This window comes from Fistularia commersonii, chromosome 31, assembly GCF_037954325.1.
Source record: "Fistularia commersonii isolate RoL2024-O1a breed Wild chromosome 31, RoL_Fcom_v1.0, whole genome shotgun sequence".
Lineage (NCBI taxonomy): Eukaryota > Metazoa > Chordata > Actinopteri > Syngnathiformes > Fistulariidae > Fistularia > Fistularia commersonii.
Window position 1 is genome coordinate 8,692,501 of NC_141314.1, and position 14,113 is coordinate 8,706,613.

At 47.8% G+C, this 14,113-nt stretch overlaps 1 protein-coding gene across 4 annotated transcripts in view; it reads left to right on the plus strand.

The window, feature by feature from the left end:
- Positions 1-14,113, plus strand: part of unc5a (unc-5 netrin receptor A) — a 174,342-nt gene that overhangs the window by 1,106 nt on the left and 159,123 nt on the right. The window lies entirely within an intron of this gene.

Sequence of the window (14,113 nt, forward strand, 5' to 3'; positions counted from 1 at the left end):
CGGTGACCTTTTCCAACATCGTGGATCCGAGCGCAAAGTCCACCCGTGCGCCCGACGATGTCGATTTCAGCGGTTGGCCGATCTTCGCCGTCACCCCTTCGTCGCTGAACGCGTTCCTCTTGCTCCAGGACGCCAGGATGATGAATGAAGAGGGGCTGCTCTCTCTTGAATCAATTAGCGTTTAATTGTGAATACATTATGATTAAATAAACAGCGGCGCTCTGGGGACTCGGCGCCGCCACGGAAGACGTGCGCCGATGTTTACAATTCGGTTTACGAGGCCTGTTGGGAAGGGGGCGTCCTCTGCCTTCAGCTTGCGAAGGCGCGGCGGCGGTCGCAAACCGCCACGGATACGTCGCCGGGTCGGGGCGACCGTCATATCGGTCCGACGCCGTTCGTCCAGGCGTTTTTTTTCGGCTTCGCGCATTGACCCCATCCACGTGTGGAATCAATTCTGCTCTCCTGATCGTCTCCCCGCCTACAAGTGCTTTTTCCCCTGGTGTGGCGGAGCCTGAGTAATTTGGTTGCAGGTTTCTTCTCCATCGTTGCTGGCAGCCTCGACTAAGATCAGTCAAGCTACCCTCTGCGGGGCGGCGAGGCGCTGACTCAGCGTTCATCAGTATCAAAAGCCGACTTGTCCTTTTTCGCGGGGAAACGTAACTCAGTCAGTAATAAAGGTAGGCCTGTCAATCCAGCTTCCAGCTAGCTAAGCACTTTTCTTTTTGCCGCGTTGTGAGCGATCTGACGGGCCGGGGAGGGGGTGTGTGTGGGGGGGGGGGGTCGGCTGCTTTCAGCCCGGGGAACAAAGCGCCGTACTATTTTCGCTCGCGTTCTCAATATTCAAACCGGCGCGTCTGCAAAATTATTCCGTCTCCTGTTGCTTCTCCCGCACTCCTCACCAGTCACCTCCGCGAGGAAAGATCATCCGAAGCCCGAGCGAATAAGAACCGTGGGTTTTTCTTTGTTGTTCCCTCTTGCCCGCCGAGACTGTTGCCAAGCAATTGTCGTCCGGTGTTGTCTGGACACCGGAGGGATTTGGTAGCAACCACCTTCCTGTCGGTGCGAGCAGTCGGCTCGCCGTGCACGTTTCCACGGGATGGAAAAGCCCGGCGATGATGCAAGGAGGTGGCCGCTAAACGACAACAAGCGGGAGTCTATTGCATAATCCAGTCATTTGTGTGCGTGTGTGTCTGTTTTCATAGCGCGGCAGTACAAGGGATTAATTTGCCAGACATCTCATCGTTCTGAAGTGAATCATCCTCAGTTGTCGTCCTCGCAGCCAGTTTTGTCGTCCCCCCCGCCCCTCATTGACTCACTAAAGGATGCGATAAGGGAAAAGGAAAGCTGAAATTAACATAATTTATTGGGGAAAATTGCCTTCTGGTCAAAGGAATTTAAAACCGCTTCGTTTCTGTCCCATAGCTAATGCACGGCAAATGATGGCCATGTATTTGTGGGGATGGTCTTTTACGGGAAAGTAATAATTTACCAGCCAAAGATTTTTTTTTCTTCCTCCCTGCGGCCATGGAGGGCATGAATTCAAATGACACATGAATCTGGGAGACTCTTCTTAGCCAGGCGGGAATTTTCTCTTTTTTTTTTTTATTTCTTTATTTCTTTTTAGCTAAAATTATTTATTTCCTCCCGATCGTTGGATTTGGGTGAATCAGCGCAAGGTTGGGAATTGTATTTTAGAGAAAGGGGAGTCAGAATTAAAGTGGTTTCAGTGCTGTGCAATGTATTTATTAATTATCTGCTACACCCGTCCCAGCTATCATTGGGCGATTTGTGGGGTTCACCGTGGATCTGTCACCAGTGGAGAAAAATGACCACTCATATCGAGACAAACAAGCAGTCACTCTCTCATCAGCAAGTCTGGCCGATTCGGTGCCTCCATTGAACCTCATGCGTGTTTTTGTGGGAGGAAACCGGGGAACCCGCGGGAAAAGAGAACATAGAGACTCCGTACGCTTCAGAATCCAACCGGGAACCTTGTTGAGGTGGAAGCAAAAACCACTGCGCCACCTTTTCTTAATGCGGAATGTGAATTGGGCGTTTTCCAAGTGGATAGCAAGTGATCTGTGGCGCGGGATTAAGGAGGCGTCGTCCTCGGAAACGAACATTCCTGGATGGATTCCGTGTCGAAGCGTTGTTGAGCGAGACACTGAACCCCTAAACGCTCACGATGGGTTTAAACGCAGAGACTTATAAATAAATAAACATCTTCATGTATCCGGGCTTTAAGCTGAATTAACCCTTGTATGAACACACAGGACAATATTAAAATTAAAGGGACGCCTCCGCTTTCCAACTGAGCCGCCGCCGTCCCAACAAATGATTCTAACTTATTCGGAATAATTACCCCGATAAAAGATACCTGCAAAGGTAGGAGTCAGTGTGATAAATAGAGGCGGATGTAATTCCCTAGCATATATGAATAAAAGGTAAATAGCGCACGTCAGCACGGGTCAACCTTAAACAAGGGAGGAGCGCGCTCCATTTGTGCTGACACCTTATCTTTCACCGGGCTGCGTCCCCACACTTATCATTTGCAAACGGCAGCCTCGAGAAGCAAAAGAAAATCCCAACTTACGGAGGACACGGAGGATGCACCGCCTTTGTGCGCTCCTTCCAGAAGCCCCTCCGAAGGCACTATATCAACGTCAGATTCTGCCCTTTTGTTTCAATTACCCGGCTCCGATGATCCGGCGGGTCGGGGTTGGGCCTTTCGCCTGCTCCGATGCGGTGCAAAGTTGTTTCCCGAACATTAGAATTTTATTCGCTTGTAGTTTGTCTGATTTGTTTCTGCACGGCTTCCCATCTGGTCGGTCGGCCTTTGCGCCCGAAGGGGACCGCGGGAGAGAAGGTTTCGGCCAAGTTCCGGGACGACTCCCCCCCCCTTTTTTTTTTTGTTTACGAAAAACCCGAGCGTTTTTCTTGGGCGCATCTCCCGCCGCCGCGGAATCCCAAGTAAGCTCGGCACTTCCGAGGTGTGAAGGTCGAGGCTGTTGTCCAAGGTCGCTCCCCCACCCGAAAAAAAACGATACTTTGGTTCCTTCCAGAGTTTCTCGGTCGTGACCGTTACCACCAATATAGCGGATTAGTGCTACACGCGCCAGCTTATTCCTGAGTGTCGGACTTCTTTTCTAGGCACGGCACTCCCTCTGTCTCCCTAAGATCACACATGATGTCTTATTTGGCCGTGCAACCTTGTATGCTCGAAATAGTGGCGTTTTTTTGGAGACGTTCCCTTTGCAGCTTCCTGCTCTCCAGGTAATCAATAGTCTTCTCAAAATGGTTAATTGGCCATCAGTCACTGTCAGAGGAAGTGCTTAGGAACCCAGAGGTGCCTCGCTGCAGCTCATAATAAAAGAGTGTCCGCTCCTCTGGGCCTTATGTTGGCCTTTACTTCGGCCCAGGTAGCGGACAGGGGGAGGCAACTGTGAACGCAATATGTGGGGAGGCATAGATTAATAGTTCCTTAGCAAGGCCACTAGGGAGCGATGTGAAAACCACTTCCACTTCATCATGCAGCCGAGCGGATGGAGAAACGGCAAAAGGTGGCGAGAAGGCGACCGGCGCGGGGGTCATTTAATACAATTGTCCGTGTGGCGCCGGGGGGACTCGGCTTCACGACGCGCCGTGATTTGGTTTAATTAATGTCTTGCGTTTCGACTCGGCGGTCGCCGAGTCTTACGTTGTAACGCGGTCAGCCGGGAATTCGATGTTTTCCTTCCACGTCCGAACGTTCACCGCGAGAAGGAAACGCAACTCCGTCCGTCCGATGGTACGGCTCATTGTTATTCCCGTGCTTATTTTTCATGCCATTTAAGACATATAATTAGAAATCACCCGAGGCTACCCAGACAACCAGGCTGGCCGGAGTTGATTGGTGAGGGTATCCGAGGGGAGGCCCGGCCGGAATTTGTCATCTTGAAGTGATGTTGTTGACAAGACAGGAGCCGCGGTGACCTTTCCTAATTATTTGTATGTGTCCGGACCTCGATGCCTTAGGCAAGCAATTCAACTGAGTCAACAGAGCGCTGACTCCGGGAGCACGTTCGAGCGCATACAGCACGTTATGGGATGTACGGCTCGGATATCGGGCTCAGCGCCAAGCTTGTAAATAATTCAATATTGATACGACATAGCTAAATACCATTTGTGTCACCTTTTTGCTCCGTCACTATTTATAGAAAGATAAAGAAACTCAAATATGTAATCGCATCATGCAGGGCAAAGAAATATGAAAAAAAAATATGACCGTAATCTTCTTGTGCAACCCTTTTAAATAATAATAACAGCAATAATAATGATGATAATAGCGAAATAGTGATGTAAATCTTGTGTCTACGACTCAACGCGATGAACTGTGTCCCGGGATATGTTAGAAAAATAAATAAAGTCTTTTTAACAAAAGGGATCAGCCAGATGATCGCTGGACTCGCCCTTGAATCCAAATCACGAGTTACCGCTCGTCGTCTTCTTCAACCGTCCCACCGCCCTTTTTAATAATTCATTTTGGATTTTGCATAATCTATCTCGATATGGGCGCAGCGGGCAACAAAAATGAAGAAGTAAAAACCGAGGTCTCACAGTTTTGATAAGATACCTTGGTTGTGCAACCTTCAATTTTTATTGGCCGAAACCAGACCTCCTTTAAATCGTCCCAGTTTCACCTGCCGTTACCTAATTTCCCGTTTTGCGAGACGATTCCCACAAATCATGAATCATTTGTCGTCCAGCCGGATTTGAGTTGGAGAGAGCTGCTTCTCTCCGCGACGTCGGTCCCGCTCTTATTGTTTTTTTGGCTTTTTTTTTTTTTTAAACTCCCCAACACCGTTTTTTTCCGGACGGGAAATGAGGTCTTGACGTTACATATTCAAAGCTTTGGGCCTTAGCGGCAGATTTTCCTCTGTGAGACGGCCAGGAACACTCGGCTCGCGGAGAACACGTCTTCAAATCCAATAAAATTAATCGTGACAAACACAGCGGCCATTCAGGCCAGATGATCCTTCTTTTTTTTTTTTTTTCAATCACGGTCTTGCACTTGATTACCGCTTTTATGGATTTAAATGTCCACTGACGTGGCGCTCACACTGAATCAAAGCGTACAGTTTCATCATTTACCATCAGATTCTTCATGCAGCTTGGATATCAAAGATTTGCGATCGCTATGTAATGCTGCCAATTATAAGACATCGGCACTGTCATGCTATTCTGTATTGCAGCCCTTTGTCGAGAATACATGAAATACGGAGACATCACGGGTAGACGCCAGGGAGCCCCGCAGCTTTTTCTCCTTTTGTAAAACTATTCATATAACATGCTTTGTCATTAAAATCTTCTTCACGGCATCCTTAAAGATATTCGTATTTGTTTGAAGTTAATAAGGTGCATCATCACACGTCCGGGTTTTGCCGTTCTTTCGGGCGGAATCTTCTCGCCGCGGTTGCCGGAGGTGACTTGCAAACAATCGGTGGAATTAAAGCGTCCATCGGTCGGTTGTGATGAAACCTGGCTGCCAAAGTCCTGCAGGAGTTCTCAGTTTGAGCTCATGTTTTTATCATCTGTAGCCCCTTTTTTTTTTTTCCACCTTCATCTCCGCGGTCCACGTTTCCACCCACACCTCGAGGTTCAGTGGAAGTGTTCAAACCAGGCTTGACTGCACCTAGGGTTAAAGTAACCGTGATACACCTCCGGGCTAGCAGGTGGCAAAAAGAAGGAGACAAAGACCCAAATTTGTCATTTGCGGCGACAAACTACAGCGAAATGTTTTCAAACCCCGCGATCCGCACGAAAATAGACGGCGGTCTCAGGTAGCGGCAAATCATCGAGCCCGGACCGCGTCGACCGTCCGCTCCTCGCACGTCGGACGATTAAAACGGAAGCGTGTCGAAATGAAACAAACGGGTTTGGAAGTGGAATAGAACACAATAGCCTTTTATTGTATTTGCATTTCAAAAGCACAACACAGTTGTAAGAAAAACAACCAAATTAAGCGCCGCCCATGGGTTCCGCCGATCGGCGTTCTTCATCCGTACTCGCAACGTTCGCCGGCCGTCAAAGAACTTTGGGAAAGCTGAAAAGTCCCGATTTCACTGTTTTATCGGGAACGCTTTTTGGAATAACGGGTGGAAAAGTGCCGTTAATGGGAGCTACTCTGAATGGAGGGAGAAATCGGTCCTTTCATCAGTAAAGTTGCTGATCCCGCTCATAAATGCATACCTGAAGAATTTCAAATGACTTATTTACAATTGCAAAATCGGAAGAAAACTCACGCATCCGTCCCGACATAGTCTTTCACATAGAATATATTCAAAACACGTTAATCCTGGCTGAAAGAGTCGCCTTTAAATATGTGCATCGTTTCCTTAATTAGCTCCCTTTTTTGTGGTAAATTAATTTTAGGCTGCTGGTATTTTCTGCTCACTTGCTCTTTCTTGATGCTTCCAACAGCATTATCTTGGGGGAGTGAATGCTTCCACTCGAAGGGACGCGCCGCAAATCGTCTAGAATTTGCAGATCTGAAGCTTCGCTCATTAAAATGGAGATATTCCAACAACAGGTCTGCAAATGTGGGCTCTTGTTTATTTAAAATTGAACAGCACAAGCTGCATTTTATAGTCCATTAATACGCCTTTCATTAAAGTGCAGCCGGGCTTCGGCTCCGTCGGCCCGGCGCGGACGAAACCGGCATCGGCGTGAAATTTGCCGTGGGCGGACGGAAGATCCGCCGCGGCGCCCGGCGGTGTTCGACGGGCGATCGGCACGTCTTTCCCGTGCGGTGTTTTGTCTTAATTGGACAGTGAATAATGTAGATCCGGACGTGCGCCTACAGGTCTGATAGTTTTTCTCACGTTAGGAGCTTCGTGTTACCGGCGTATATGAATTAATCCAATCGTTTTATTCCGTCACGATCGATACCGAGGGGACAGTCACCCGCTCGCTCGCTCGCCCGCATCGTACAGAGACCGACAACCGTTCGTACAACCGGGCGATTCTAGGTTACCGGTGAACGCCGTGCATGATTTTTTTAGGACAGTGGGAGGACGCGGACACTCGGAAACTGTGTGGATCCGGTCACTGAAACATAAAGTTACCGTGGTCACTCTGCTGCTTCCATAATCTCACTATCTCACCCATTCACGTCACGCTCTAACTGCTCTTTCTTCCTTCTGTTGGTCCCAGCCCACACACATCCTGCCTATTTTTGTTTATTTACTTTATACTTGTCATTGAATTTTCACTTTTTATATTATTGTTTTTGTTCCGGTTGTCCATTATTATCCCAATGTTGTTGTTGCTGCTGTCTGTTTATTCGTGGATGTCCTGCTATCTTCTGTCTTCTATCTATATTTATATTCATATTTATTTTACATTTTTGTTTTTTTTACATGATAATTACGCTCCTGTGACAAAGGAATTTCCCCCTATGGGGATCGATAAAGTTGATCTCTTAAAAGCAGAGGCCACGGCGGTCCCAGCAGACGGGAGGAGCTTCCCGTTTCCCGGCGTTCGTCGTGGAAAGCGTGAACGTCGGCGTCCGGCGAAGCCGTCGCTCTCTGACCGATGTCGGCTCACTCCGCGTCATTAACCGCTCCTCTTATGGCTTCCATCTGTTATTCCTACGTCCCCGTAGCGGATTTTTAATGCCAATTCCGAAAATCCCATCATAAGCTGACAATACAATAGAGGGTTATTAATCTCCATTATTCCTGATTTGACAGTCTAATTGGACCTGAAGAGCCAATCTGGATTTACCAGCTAAGGTGTGATGCAGAGTGGAAAAATACCCCTGTAATATCTGTCATTTTTTCCCCCTTTGAGTATCTTCATTTGCCCTTTGCCGGCACGGTTTGCGTTGCGCTGTTCCGATTGCGGATTTATCCAGAGGATGTTTCTAAATAACGCCACAAAAATGTTTGTAGCACTCAAAAAAAAAATCTCAATAGCCTGCGGGACTGAGATAGGGGGAAGAGAACCGTTGTTATCCTGCAACCCCCACCCGCCTCCGCCTCCGCCCAGCCCCTCCCCCCGCCACTATTTTGATCAGTGTCAAGAGAGTTTACTGTGAAATCTGTGCTCCTGATGGAAGTGACATGCCAAGTGCCGACATGAGCCTCACTCTCCGCGAGCAGAAGTGACACGTGATGCTATTTCTGACTGTCGGAGTTCGGATTTCAAAGGTCTCTCGTTGTCCCGGGTCTCGGCGGAGTCGAACAGAAATACGCGAATCGGATTCTGTATATTCGGAAGGTCAGAGGCGGCAGGTTAGCGGACGCCCCTCCCCCGAAACGACCCCGAGGGAGCTACGGCTGTTGACATTTGTCTTAATATCTGTCAATCTTGGGAGTTTTGTTCGCAATGCACCCCCGGCCGCCCCCCGCCCTGTTGTTTAAGGGGGGGCGTGGAGCAGGAGGTAGAGCGAAAGCCCCCGAAACCTCCTCCTTCTAGCCTGTCGAAGCGTTGTTTAGCAAGACGCTGAACCGCTGGCGCCGCTAGATGGCAGCCAGCTGCTCGCGGTTCATCCATCTTGGGTAGTATAATAAATTAAATTCTGACTCGTCGTCGGTTAAAATAGTGCCCTCATAACCCAAAGAATACAAGTAGAAGTGATACACATATGATGTTATCTGTTAACGTTTAAAGCAATAAATAACATGTGGGTTACTTTTCAAGTGAAGCATGTAAATCGGCGTTGAGTAGCGTCCGTCCATCATCTGCGCCTTATCCTGCACTCGGGGTCGCAGGGGAGGGGGACGCTGGAGCCCATCCGTCATCGGGCGAGAAGCGGGGTTCACCCTGGACCGGTCGCCAGTCAATCGCAGGCCCACATCTATACAGACAAACAACCGTTCACTCACTCATTTGCGGCAATTTTTCCCCAATTGACTCTTTTTGGACTGTGGGAGGAAAGTGGAGAACCCGGAAACCCGTCCAGACACGGGGGGAACATGCAAACTCCACGCAGAAAGGGATTTTTTTTTCCCCCCAACATTCAGCCATTATCTATTGCGGTGACCCTGCAGTCAGACATGCTGGAGCGAGCGGCGGCGGCGGCGGCGGCGGCGGCGTTCCCCCTGGATCTATCACGGGCCCGCATTTCATTCATTCGTTCATTCATTCACCATACAGACACATGCGATCATTCATTCACGCCTCACGCGGAGACATTCATCCGTTCTCCACCGTCCAGGTTCGTATCAAAATCGTATCTCTGCCGGCGCCAAACGGTTCCTCGGGGCCACGCAGGCGTGTTTTAGCGTTTAGATCATTTTAGCTTTGTCAGTTACATGTTCTTTTAATAAAGCCGAACCCCGCTCTCCGGAGGGTCCCCATGATGTTGGAGTGCTTTTGGTTTCTGGCTGAATGAAGCTGCTCCGTCATCTTTTCATGTCAAATCAAGAGTTGGAACGGAAAGGAATGAATAAATTATGACGCACGTGACCGTCTATTGTGACATGTTGCTTCAGAAGATCCGCTAAGCTTGGGAAAACTAAAGGAAAACGGAGTCTCATTCCCTTCGCTGTGATGAGTAATTTAATATTACGATTGTTTTAATTGTACTGAAAGGGTTTTCAAATATTTAAATGTTAAAAACAAACACGACTTAACCAAACGCACGACCCTGAATTAAGCATTTCAAGGCTCCGACAGTCACACTTTAGTTCTGCGTATACTATATTTCATATTACACGAACATAAACAAAAAACGGTCGTTTACCAGAGAATCCCCGGAACGACCCCGCCTCGATAAGGCGATCCACTCCGTCGTCGCTTTCGAATCTCGGTTTGAAGCCGGGGGTGTTTATATGACTCATCTCATGGTTTGTCCTTTTACTGGTCCTTTTCAGACCTGAATTATCCGTCGATATGCGACGGAGGTGCCGCGGTGAGAAGTAAGGCCGGTGTCCCGCGCTCGGTCCTTCCATTACATTTTTATTTTCTGAAGCCGACTGAAAAGTCGTGTCAGGCTCGTCTAAATCCTCAATCTGCAGCATAAACTACATACTCGGCTCCGCGACCTTTACTCCAGTGATAATTGAATAACTCCTCCAGCCGAATGTTGTAAATGTCATCAGTTTTATTTTGTTACGTTTGTTTTTTTTTTTTTTTTATATTTATATATTTGCCTTCCTGCTTTTAAAACAAAGAGCAAAGCAATCATCTCAAGATGAGCATTCGCCTCTCGAAGTCATCAAGCACTCGTTCAGATGCGTGAAGAAGCCACTCGCTGTTTTCAGACAGAAATGATCTAAGAAGTTTCAAACTCCAATTTCGTTCCAGGAACCAGCCTCCCCCCTGGGGAACTCTTTAAGTTTCGCACTCTAGGTTTTGCATTTTAGTTTTCTGACGTGCATTACTCTCAAAAACAAACCACAGAAGAAGAAGTAGAAGAGGAGGAAGACGACACGGACATCGTCCCATCACGTTCTGCATGTTGCAAATAATCAGATGCGTTGAAGTGTCTTTGGCTTCTCCCTGAACTGCACCAACCCGGCCGCTAGTTTGCTATTTTAGCTAAAATGTTGATATACGGCTGGCCGGAAGAGCTCGGACCTCTTCGTCACTCCATTCCTTGCTGGTTCTGTCCCATTTGGTCCCAAGAAAACAGCCGTCCGGTGACCTGTAGCTTTTCAAAATGGCGCTCTTGGGTCGGCAAGAAGCATCAGGTGATGGTTTTGGCTCAGGGGTTCAACCAATCACTTGCAGCTCATGGGTACCTTCTTCTTCTTACTCCTCCCTTTAGGGTTCATCGCTGCAAATCCACCTCCTCCATCTAACGCCACTGCCCTGGAGGTCCCTGGTTCCTCTGGAGCCTAGATCCTGAAAAGTTTCAAGGAACCTCAAAAGGTTCCCACAGCGCTTAAGGGATGCTATTGTGTTCAGAAGATGAAGATAGATTGCGAAACAGTTTAAGTCCGTGTACAAAAGAGAAGGAACTCGCTTACGCTACGACAAAAACTTGTCTTTCTTTTCAAATTCCCTCTATCCGCTCCCCTCGCACATTAAAACCGGCCGCCGTACAATTCATCTCCCTCCCCTCATTAAATCGACAACCCGGACTTCGGTACGTCGGGATAAAGGCGTTTCCACCTTTGAGCTTTTGTCGGGATTCACATTTTCTTTTTTTTTTTTTTTATTTCCCTCTGCGGAGCCCAGCCTGTGTGCGCCGGCTGCCATTTTGTGTCGAGCCCTCGCAGCGCCGTGGAAATTGCCAGGTTCTAAAGCAAACACCGGAGGCTCCGGGTCCCACGAGCGCGGCGAGGGCCGAGTAAAGCCGTTCCCCCCCCCGTCGGCACGGGAACCCGGCCCGCCGTCTCATTCCACCGACGAGGCCGCAGTTGGTTCCCCGAACACGTCGGGGTTCATTTAGAAAAAAAAAAAATCTTCTCTCATGCCTGAGGTTGCCGCAAGGGTTTTTTTGCGGTTGTGTTTTTAAAAAACACGCGCTGTATATTTTTAGAGTAATGCTGTAAAATCACAGCATAAGCATTTCACCGGGAAGATATAATTTGACAAGTCTGCAGCGTTTCATTTTGGGGCGCTGAGGCATGATGATACAGGCCGGCCTTGAATTCTTCTATCCCCCCCCCGCCTTTTCTCAACGTATGATGCCCAACTGTACAAATTATTTGAATCGCCAGAAGGTGTTTGATTTATGCTGAGTCGGAGTTATCAGCTCCAAACAGGCCATGTAGCCCTTCGCTTATCACCCTGCCCAGCCGCTTGGAGAATTTCTGCATGTTTTTTTTTTTTTTTTGAGCTCAGCCATAAATGTGATGACAATAGTCGCGACAAAAAAACTGCCAGTCGCAGCGAAACCAGCGCCACCCTCCTCGCCTAATTTTCCCGTGTTGGATCCTCCTGCGGTATGTTTGACAAGGAGAGCTGGCGGCATCACGCTGTGGCGCCGCCCACGCCCGACCCCCACACACACACACACACACACACACACACCCCACTCCAACCGCGTCGCACAATTAGGATGCGGCTTCTCCTCGAGCCGGAACAAAAGGTGAACTGGCAGAGCTCAGGCCGCGTCCAGCCGCAGCGGAGGGGTGTGTGTGACACTCCTAGAACTGTAGGGCATGTTCTTGACCGGCGAAGTCATTGGCTGTCACCGAATATCACCGTCTCCGCCGCCACTAATGGCATCTCCAGATTGTGCTACGAGGAACAAAGGCTGGTTGTATGAAACACGAAGGGAAAAAATAGAGCGGAGCCATTAAGGCTGCGGGGCTCTGCTTTGTGACAGTGGCTGCAGACCTATAGAAGTGTCATGACAGATACCAACCAAAGAACAATTATAGGGTGATGCGCTCGCAGCTAAGCTGGCGGCCCCTTCAGCAATATGACAAAAAAATGTGGAACTGAATAGCACAAAGAAAAACACGGGCGCGCACGTATTTAGATGCAGGACGAGTAGCGCCGGTTCCCCGGTTTAATAAGCTGTTAAATGTAACCGACGATGAAAGAAGAAATCGGCCGTCTCTCCCTCTCTCTCTCTCTCCCCGTGGTTCCGTGCACGAGATTAAATTGAAAAGGTTAGTGTTAAACAAAACCATATGCAGAATAGTAACACATTTCCATATTACGAAGACTAATTTGCAATTTCCTGTGGTTATGGTAATGAATTAAAGGGCTCAACTTGAGATCCCCCTTATAATCATTTCCTTATGAGGTGTTTTATCATGATTATTATTATTATTTTCACTATATGCAAATGTGCATCTAATTTTTTAAACGCCGCAAACGGAAAGTTAAATCAGTGATGCGGCACCGTAGTGCAGTGGTGCAAGAAAGTTGTGAGAATAAGAGGATTGCATGGAGGACGTGCGATCAATATGTGTGAATGAACGGGTGATCGGTTACGCCGGTGCAATCATAGGTAATTGAACTTTTTATTTAGGGTAACATATTCGACACTCAAGGACGGCATACAGACATATACATAGACACAACATACAAATTTAAAAGAAACAAACAAATAAAATCAATAAAAGTGACAAAACATGGTAAAAGTAAAAAAATAGATCACAAAAAATGAATTGAAATAATGTGAATGAGAGTGAATGGTTGCACATCTCTGCATAATGTGTATTCTTTGTTCTAAATGACTAAAATATAGCACTATAAAACACTAAAGAAACAATGAAATAAAAACAACAAAAGTGACAAAGTGGTCCAATTAATATATATATAAATATTTTTTAATTTTTAATGAATAAAATATTTTTTTCTAAATGAAGTGTAAATGAGAGTGAACGGTTATCTCTCTATATATTAATAAATAGTACGTTTTATTTAAGGCACTTTTCTCGACACTGTACGGACAGATACATGTACATAATACACGTTTAAAAGATTAATCATTTTTAAAACAGAGAGCAAACAGTCGTCCGTCTCCGTTCGACATGTCAGTGAGAAAGTGAATACTTTTGCGTGCACCTGACACGTGAACGGTCGTACGTCTCGAAACGTGACTTTGCCATCAACAGGCGTTTCGATTTACCGTTGGGAAAAACACTGCTGTGCTCTCTTACGGTCTGAACGGTGTGAAGGAGAGAGTGAATATTTGTTTCGTGAATGAGAGGATGAACGGTTGCACGTCACCGTAGGACAAGCGAATAGCGGCTCGTCTCGATTTGTGGCCTCCGTGATTGACGGGCGGGCGGTCCCGGGCGAATCCCGCCCAATGACAGCCGAGATAGACTCCGTTCCCCTGCGCGACCCCCTGAGCGCGGGATGAGCGGGATAGATAATGAACGAATGAATGAATAAATGAGTTTATTGACCTCGTCCTGTCTGCAGGAAGGAGTCACTGGCAGGTAATATTAAAGGTGCGAGTGATAGGGGAGCATGTCTTCAAGACTTGTCATGAGTATCTGGAATCACCGCCTCAAACTGCTGATAATGAAAACACGATAATGAAAACCAAATACATATTTTCTCTTATCTGCCCACCGGTTTGCTAGTATTAGAGAGAACCTCGTCTGCCGGCGTGCCCCGACTGTGCGCGTCTTCTCGGTTGTAAACAACACGTACGTGGACGGGGGCTGGGAGAGGGGGGAGGGCGACACGCCACTTCGGCTGTCAGTTCCTGCAG